Source organism: Peromyscus maniculatus, chromosome 10 (genome assembly GCF_049852395.1).
Source record: "Peromyscus maniculatus bairdii isolate BWxNUB_F1_BW_parent chromosome 10, HU_Pman_BW_mat_3.1, whole genome shotgun sequence".
In the NCBI taxonomy this organism is placed as follows: Eukaryota; Metazoa; Chordata; class Mammalia; order Rodentia; family Cricetidae; genus Peromyscus; species Peromyscus maniculatus.
In genome coordinates this window covers 90,103,564-90,113,094 of record NC_134861.1, presented here as the reverse complement: position 1 = coordinate 90,113,094, position 9,531 = coordinate 90,103,564, and the positions used below count along the sequence as shown (strand labels likewise).

Genomic DNA, 9,531 nt, shown 5'->3' with positions numbered 1-9,531 from the left:
TTTTGGGGTCAAAAGACAAGGGTACCAGCGTGTCCAGAGACAGGCAAAGTTGGAGGATGTTTTCTATAAACATGCTAGAGTCAATGATGAGGAAAGGATTCCTTACTCCTAGAGCTAGCTTCAATAAGTTTAAACAGCATAAGGCAATTTAGTAACATAAAGTATATCATACTAAATAGTTACAGTAACAGAGTTAACAATTTGAGGGTTGGGTGACCATCATTTTCAAGGCTTTCTCATGAACATAATTTGTGAAGATACAATTCTTCTGAAAGAGTCTCCCATGTGCACATGAATTTCTGTATTAACAATCTGTGTGGAAGGCATGTGGAACATTTTTAAACTTCTTTCTTATCTTTATAATGCTTGTCGTCTATTCTATTAGAAGACAAACAAGGGATCTCAAAGTGATAGTCAATAGATTGTGAATTATCTGTTTTCATATCTTTAGAGAACCCCCCTCTAAATATTATTTATTTAGAAATAGTATACAGCTTGCTAGATGGGATCAACAGAGAAAGACAGAAATTCTGAGGGTTTTACCTCTATAGAAAACTATTCAGACAGGGAAAGGCATTTATTTCCATTTGGATTCTTGACATACAAACTCTATTCCCCTGTTTCTAGGAGACAAAAAACAATTGAAAATGGAGCTCTAAACCCCAAGAGAAAACTACTCGTAGGTCACTACCCACCACTCTGAGTATTAGGGTGTTATCTCTGTGTGACTCATCTATCCTCACTGTGAAACCAGGGTGTACAGGGCTGAAGTTCTCATATAACTCTAAATGGCAACTGTCTTCTTCTTCTTCAGAGTGGCTGCTTTTTATAGAACCTCTATTAGCTACCATTCAAAGCAAAGTTGAAAATCTTTCCTGTTTTCACTTGGAGTGGAGGAGGGTGGCAAGTAGAGTTTCTTTCTATCCTAGCAACCAGAAAAGACCAAGGTGACATTGATGAGGAAGTTGCCTTGTGATACTATCATTATCAGTAATTAGCCACAGTTAGTAAGCTTCTATTAATCAAATCCACATCTGGAAAGGTTTTAATTCTGTGAGATGAGCAGTGTTGTTTGCCAGTTTAAAGCATGGAAGGGAATATTGTACAACTTTGCAAGGGGATGCAGAGGAGAAAAGAAAGCAGGATCACAGCACAGAAATGCTATTCTATTAAAGCTATAATTGATACATGGCTATGACATATATCTATGTATGGGAGGAAAGCTAAAACTATTTTTTCAAGAAAATCTAAATCTCAAAAACAGTTTTGAAACTGTTGTACATACATTACTTCTTATAAGATGTAATTCACTTCTTAATGAGATGCTGTAATAAATGTCTACACATTTTATGAGTAAATACAAAGGGATGGAAAAAATAGTGTCCATTTCAGGACCCTTAAGGTTAACCCCTTGATATTTGTAGGCCTAAAATAAATGAGCAGTTCTGATGAAGAATGGGAGAGTGAACAAAGGCCATCCGGGTATGCTTTCTCTGCATGTAAAGGGGAGATGGGTAAGAGGTTCACCAAAATTCATTTCCCTGTGCTTCTAATTGTGCATTTTGAGGACCTGGGCACCTCTGTAGAGATCCATCATATCCTGCAAGATGTAGAACACCTTAAAGAAAAACAAAGTGAAAAGTTTTAAAATGACAATAGACCTCCCATCTTCACAAAGAGTAAGTATTAAGGAAAATGTAAAGAAGGTGAAATATATATTCCTTTTTCAGAATATTTTCTAACATATAGAAAGATACAAACACAATAAAAAAGTCTAGGATTTGTGATTTATACTTCTAGACAATGGTCAATTTTGTCTTGTAGGCTAAACCTTGCTCTTGATCCACACTGATGTTAGCCAAATATATAACTTTTGTGTTTTATTTAACTTCCTAGCACCTAATCAATAGACTTCATAGCAGTATTATATAGACCTAATGTTCATACAAAACCTATTTTATCGGCTTCCTGATCTGAATATAAATATAAAGAAGACCAGACAACTCAGATGACATGGATTTAAATCCTATGACCATAGTTTTAATGACCAGGGTACTCTGACCTATGAATTAATTACCGAGTGTTTTACTTGCCAAGGTGTTTTGCAGAAGTCAAAATATTTCATGATATTAAATTCTTCTACAATAGTAGAATAGAAGACAGTCACAGTCTTACAAAAATAAGATAAAAATAGAGAAATTTTGTTCATAATAGGCACCAATTTCAGCCTCCTAGACTACTCGAGTCAGGACTTCAGATAAGCCCTGCACTTTCCCATCATACCAAGAATAGACAACAGCTAGCTTTCCCAGGACTTGATCATTCTCAGTTTTTCTCAGGGTCCCCTAAAAATGCCATCAACCCCAAATAGCAGGAAGTAATTTTAACAACATGACACCCACATCCCAAGAGGTGGGATGGGTGGTTTTCAGCCATTTGGTTGATGTTTGTCATCATTTAGGGGAATTGGTTACAAGTTGCCATTGGTCATGGTCAGAGAGGAAACTAAGCAAAGGAGATTGGATTCAGGAATTTTGTTCTGGAAAAAAAAAGAGTGGAGCTATAAGAATGATAGTATTAAAGGGTAGATTATTGAATCAACTATTAAAATAAAAAAAACTACTAGCCTCACATATTTTATATTGTTATGGATTTTTATATATTGATACAAATTTAAGGTTATTTTTGTAATACTGTATATGTGTTTCCACTCTTATTTAAGATACTTTTGTATATTGATCCAAATTTAAGGTTCTTTTTGTTTTAATATACTTTATATACGTTTCTACTCTTATTTAAGGTATTATAACTATGCAGTTCATTTTAAAATGTAGTATAAAAGTTCTAGATCTTAAAGGCTATTATTACAAACTATTTAGGATAATTAAGAAATGTAGGTCAGTAGTTAGTCATCTATAACAATCAAACTTGTAGTCATGTTAGGCATGTTTTCAAGGTCAAACAGATAAAGTTTAGATAGGTAGATGGTCTTCAAACCCTTCAGAGACCTACAGAACACAGCATCTAAAATGTTTTAATAACATAAGGCTATTTATGACAGTGAAAAAGTCTGCTCCTTACAGTACCAATTTACTTTTAAAAAGGATGATGAGCATTGAAGAACATCCATATGTAGTTTGCTTTCACTGTGGCAAAGCTAGCCATTTAGGAAAAAAACTGCCCTTGCCTTGACTGCTGACAGTATGCTGTTGCAAATTGGACAAGCAGGACACAAAAGAAGGACTGCTGAACTAAACCAAGACAAGGTAAGCCAGTCCTTCAAAATTCCCTGTAGGCCAACGATGGATGACCCAATGATTCAGAGGAACCTTGGACAATTGTCCAGCCAGCCAACTGTTTTTGTCATTCCTATAGTTTTGGAAGTTGTTTGTGTTGCACTTCCTGTTTACTCAGGTAATATTATATCCTTCTTGAGTCTCTAATGGGGTTGAAGAACAGATAGTTATAGTTTAACAGTTTTCCTTGTTACCAAATTCAGAAAAGAAACTTATATAAGAAGTGCAAAGTTTATAAGGTTGAGAAACATAAAAGCTTAAGTTGTTTATCTAAGAAGATTTTTAAGGTCTAAAAAGGTATTTTTAGGTTTGTGATACAACTTATGGTAGAAAGTAGTTTAGGTATAAAACTTTGGATTCACTCAAAAGGATAGATAATAGAGTAATTTCTCCAAATTTTGCCAAATATAAATGGACTGCACATTGTGAATATAATTCTTACCTAATAATTGTTCTTATTATACAAAGTTGTGTAATATTATTTTAACTAAGTAAAGATGTGATATTTGTTTATGCTGCATTTGTTTAATGGTGTAAAGATGTGTTGCTTTGCTTGCCTAAGGCACCTGATTGGTCTAATAAAAAGCTGAATGGCCAATAGCTAGGCAGTAGAGGGATAGACAGGCTGTCAGGCATAGAGAATAAGTATGAATATGGGCTTGAGAGAATGAGGGAGGAAGATAGGGAGACACCCAGGGCCAGCCAGCCAAGCAGCTGCCAGACAGGCAGACACAGTGTCTGTCAAGGAAGCAGTGAAAGTAGAACATGAAGGATGAAAGAAAGATAAAAAACCCAAGGCAAAATGTAGATGAAGAGAAATAGGTTACATTAAGTTATAAGAGCAAGTTGGACAAGCTATAAGATAAGTCTGAGCATTCATACCTAATAATAAGTCTCTGCATTGTTATTTGTAGGCTGTCAGTCCTAATGAAAAAGTACTACTGCAGGTAAGCTTCCAGGACTAAGGTTTCAAACAGTGAAGACCTCTTAGTCATAGAGCTTGTCATCTGTGTGAGATATGAGGTGTGTGTAAAACAAACAAGGTATTAAATAGGTATGTTATTTAGGTTTTTAGAAGATTTTAAAAGCTATGCAAACTACAACAAAATAAGGGAATTAGATGCTCCAAGTTGGACAGTGGTAGGAGAACACCAAGTGGTCCTTTGTTGAGACTTTCCCCATGTTGTGTAGATCTGAGCACAGATCCAGAGTGGCGAGAAGGGGTCGTCAAGGGTGTTTGTACAGTGTAAGTGCAGTGAAGGGAGTGATTGTAATATTTTGTCAATAAATACTTGCTAAAGAAAGCAAATATTAGGAAGAAGAATAAAGGGTAAGGAGTTAGTAAAGCAATAGGTTGCCCATCCCAGTGTTCATGAAAACTTAGAACTTGGAACTCCTCCATGAGGAGCAACTGGGAGGATGGCACACTTAGAGCTGAGTGGGAGAGGAGCACATTCGTGGTACTGACAATATGCTGAGTGTGTGTTGGGCTTGTTTCAAGAGTCAGTGGATGCTAAGGACTCAAGAAAGAAGATGATCCTTGGGAGAAGATTTGGCAAGTTTCTGCAGCTAAATAGAAATCAGCAGTTCATGGTTTGCCTCTTCTCAGACAAGGCTCTGACTTCCAGAATATTCCCTCTTTGTGGTATGCACCTGCCTGAATCATTTTTTTTTATTCTCTAATTCTAGCTGACCGCCAGCTATCTCCCCAAACCTTTTCATCACAGCACTGTCTCCCAGCTTTCCTCATCGTGACCATAGAGTATGTCCCTTGTCTGGACAGTCAGTCTGATTACTCTTCCATACCTCCTTGAAACCCTTGGCTTCAAGGATCAAAAAATAAATAAACTTTCTTGTATCCCTGCTGTTGTCTGTGCAGGTTCTTAGCCCGTTTTCTTCCATTTTAACAAGATTTTAGTTCATGAATTGCCACCACTTTATTTCATATTTCAGCTGAAAGATTCTTGGTTATTTTTAAATGAATAAAGATGATATTTCCACCCACCCACTCTTACATCCAGTTAGAAAATAATGTCTACTGTCAGTAACAAAATAAAGTCTAGTGTGTCAGTTAAATACATTAAAGATAAACTCAGAAAAAAGCATCAGTGTCACATTATGGAAAGAAAAGTTGGCACTACTTGGATTAATTTGACCAAAAGAAAGCACAAGTGCCAACCCCCCACTTCCCTCTGTGTGTCTTCCATACATCTGTAGTGTGTGAGAGCTGGCTTGTCCATAGTCTGTCTACTGTGTGTGTCCAATCTGTCCCGATGCTTGTGTCTATATTGTGAATCTATCCCTAGCAAAGGGCATAGCTCTGTTTTTATTAAACAGCACAAGATGCATTACATGGGGAAGGAATAAGGGACCCTTTGCACCAATCTTTAGCAGAGTTTTAAAAAGGATTAAGTTATTTACTCTTACTGACCACAACTGATTCCAAAGCACTCAATACTCTAAACATACCATTTATTAGGCAATACTTCCAACATTTATGACAGATAATTATTGTATAAGTCACTTTTGACCTGTTTGCTGTTTATCAGTAAATGGTTACCACAACACACATACACACATGCGTTGCTGTCTAGTTCATAGGCACAGCAGAATATATGACTTAAGAGTATAGCTGTGCATTACATGGGGAAACCAAGTAAGGTCGCTTATTACCTTGTTCTTGTAAAGGCATGTTCAACAAGCAAGCTGAGTACACAGCAAGCTACTGGACTAAGTCTTAAGTGGCCACAAAATGTATTATTAACTTGGCTGTGAGGCCCAGTAGAGGTTCCAGTCTTTCAGAATGTAAGGACTATTTTAATAAAATTGTATCATCACAGTCCAGTACCTAAGTTGCATCAAACAGCAGATGCTATACAACAGAAGCAAAAACAATAGCATTTAAATAGAAAACATAGTAAATCCACAGAACTAAAACATACTGCTTCAGAGAATAGGTGCTATGAATATGAAAAGAACAAACCTATCCCATGAATGTCAATATGCACTGTGTGGATTCTGGGTGTGTGGGGGGTGGGGAGGAAAGGCAGAAGTTTGAAATGTGAGAAAAGTAGTCAGAGAAGGACTCAGTGAAAAGATGGCTCATGAAGAACGATGTGAGGGAACATAGATATTAGCTCCCACATCTCTCTCCCATTGTTCTTTTTCCTACCTTCCCCATGTATCCTACAGCATTCCTTCTGTCCTCTCAATTCAAAGAAACATACTCCAGTGCTCTGCCTCATTGCAGCTACTCTGAGGGCCACTCTTGTTCCTCAACTTCCAATGACAGTACTCAAGCACAAACACACCTTCACTCTCACTGGGAGCTAAGGCTAGTTAGTTGTCTTACCGTGTGTGTGTGTGTGTGTGTGTGTGTGTGTGTGTGTGTGTGTGTGTGTGTGTGCACATGCGCGTGCTCACACACGTGCTCTTCCCTTTAGGTATTCACTTCCACCCTTAATTAGTTGTTATTTATGGATCATCATGACAATCACTCCCCTGTATACAGTTACCATTTAAGTACCTTGCCTACTCCCTTCATTGTGCCCACTTGGCAGAAACCCAATCTTAATTAAACTACTCAATCTTGCATCTCAATAACTAAATATGGTAATGACTCCTTGCCGTTTTTTCAGTCACTGTAAACCTCTGATAGTTCCTCTGGCCACCCCAGTCTCATTTCAGGGATCTATCTCCCAAATTATTGAGAATATCAAATTCTGGATAGTGCCAACATAATATTTACCAAACAACCTGAATGTACCTGATTCATTGTACCTTATCTTGTTGCAACCAGGATGACACAATTTTCTTTAGGAAGAAATCTTCCATTAATAGATATCACTAGAGTAAGCATCTTCTAATTTTCCCTTTCATCAAGTTTCTACATCATCGTACAAACATGCTGTAATATCTCCCTTCAAACAAGACACAGAGCTGGGCAAGATGGCATACACCTGAATCCAGCACTCATGAAGCTAAAGAAGAGGATTGTGAGTCCATGGCCGATCTGGACTACAAAGAGAGGCTCCATCTGAAAGGAAGCAGGAAAGAAAATTTTAATTGTATACCACTCTTCAACTTCTGTTCCCTTCCCTGCTTTCCTCTACAGAAAAAACAAAAAACAAAAACAAAAAAACAACTCTTTTGTTGCTGCCATTTTGTCTCCTGTTTTCCCAGTCTGGAAGTCATTAAAGCTAGACTGTTGTTTCCACAGGTCTGATAAAAGAGATTGGAACAACTTCCAACATGTTAACCCAAGTTAAGGCTCATATTTATTTTTCTCATCTTATTCTGGCTATCTGTGCATTCCATAAGGGGGTCATTCCCTCCATTATGAAGTACGATTTCATTCGGTTTACATAACATGTTTATTTTCTCTCCTTCTAATTCATTTAGTATCCACTTCTTTACTACTCTTCTGGCTCCTTTATCTTATAATGAATTTCCGCAGGGCTGAATCACCAGATGACTCCTCTTTTTAGCAAAACTCATTTTTATTTGGTCATGTGACAGTAAAACCTATATCATACTCACAATTTCAAATATGGCATTTCCATGAGGTCCATTTCCTTGAATTCCATTTATTGCCTGTGGTATCTGATTGATGTTATCAAAAGAGCTCATGATCTGAAGAGGATAAGAAATAGTTTGTTTAGAGCTAAATATGAGTGACCATGGCCCAGGAACATTGTCATACTGTCCCAGGTGACACTTTCCATCATAGAATAGATTACAAGAACTTTTAGTCTCAGAATAGGGCACAATGCAATGCATTTGCCAAATTTGCAGATAGGCAAGTTTGATGGCTAATCTTGGTTGTCAATTTGACTATGTCTGGAATCAACTAAAATTCAAGCAGCTGGGCATGTCTTTGAGGGATTCTTTTGATTGGATCATTTCAGGTGAGAAACCCATCCTAAATCCAGGCCACATCTTCTACTGGTAGCCTCTAAAAGGACATGTAGGAAGGAAGCTTTAACTCTTTGCCTGCTTATCCTCAAGATCATTGGCAAGTTAATTCATCTTGTTGCTAAAGTGCCTACTTCTTCAGGAATCCACAGTAGGATGAAGACCAGCAGGTCTCCAGGAATTCCCAAGGACACCAGCACAAGATTGCAAATGCTGAAACAGTCTCATGGAGTGAACAACTACTAATTATTAGATTCTTGGTGTTTCTTTGGGAGACGGCCATTGTTTTATTAGTTGGAATATGCGTGCACACACACACACACACACACACACACACACACACACACACACACACATACTCATTCTGTTGGTTATGTTCCTTTAGAGAAGCCTGATTAATTGTTGCAAGTTATAAGAAAGTAGGGAAATCTCTGCTATAGGTTTCAGATACTATCTGTGATGAATGATCTTGATGGTCAGTGTGATGAGATTTATAATTATCTGGAACTCAAATCTCTTGGTATGTCTATGATTGTTTTCTGAGAGAGGTTTCACTAAAGAAGGAAGACTGACCAGGAATTTGGGTGTCGCTATCTCATGGAGTGAGGTTCTGAGCAGAATAAATGAAATGTGTATTAGCTCCATGGTAAAGTATTTACCTAGCATACCCAAGGTCCCAGGTTCAATTCCCAGTACTGACAACACGCGCGTGTGCAGACACACACACACACACACACACACACAGAGAGAGAGAGAGAGAGAGAGAGAGAGAGAGAGAGAGAGAGAGAGAGCTGCCTTTGAAAGTGACTTGAACTTCTTCCAGATACTAGTACTCTTTTCTTATTCTGTGTTTTTAGTGTTTTAATGGAAAAAAATAGTCATAATGAATTTATTTTCTGGTCCTATCTACTTGGAGTTCTGGCAGGGTCTTGTACTTGCATGGGTATCTTCTTCTCCAGGTGTGGGATTTTTTTTTCTTGTAATTTTGTTCAAAATATGTTCAATGACTTTGATATGAAATTCTCCTGCAATGTCCATAATCCAAATTTTAAGTATTTTCATGGGTCTCAAACCCCATATTTGGCTCATGAATTTTTTTAATATAAGTTTACCATTGACTTTTGCTGAACAAATGATCCATTTCCTCTATCTTGTCTTCCAACCCTGATAGTCTGTGTTCCATATGATCCATTTGTCAACACAGTTTTTATTTGGCTTACCAGCTTTTTTATTTCCAGCATCATTTCAACTTGGCTTTTCCTCAGTAATTCCAGTTATTGAATTCTGCTTTCATATCTTGTGTTTTCTTCCTTATTTTATT

At 37.3% G+C, this 9,531-nt stretch overlaps 1 long non-coding RNA gene across 1 annotated transcript in view; it reads right to left on the bottom strand.

Annotated features, from left to right (window-relative positions):
• Positions 1-1,013: 1,013 nt before the first annotated feature.
• Positions 1,014-9,531, bottom strand: part of LOC121820968 (uncharacterized) — a 185,681-nt gene continuing 177,163 nt past the window's right edge. The window contains exons 8-10 of the long non-coding RNA XR_013043036.1: positions 7,836-7,928; positions 7,077-7,332; positions 1,014-1,618 (exon numbers count right to left, since the gene is read on the bottom strand). This is a non-coding gene — a long non-coding RNA (uncharacterized LOC121820968). The remainder of the gene's footprint in view (positions 1,619-7,076; positions 7,333-7,835; positions 7,929-9,531) is intronic.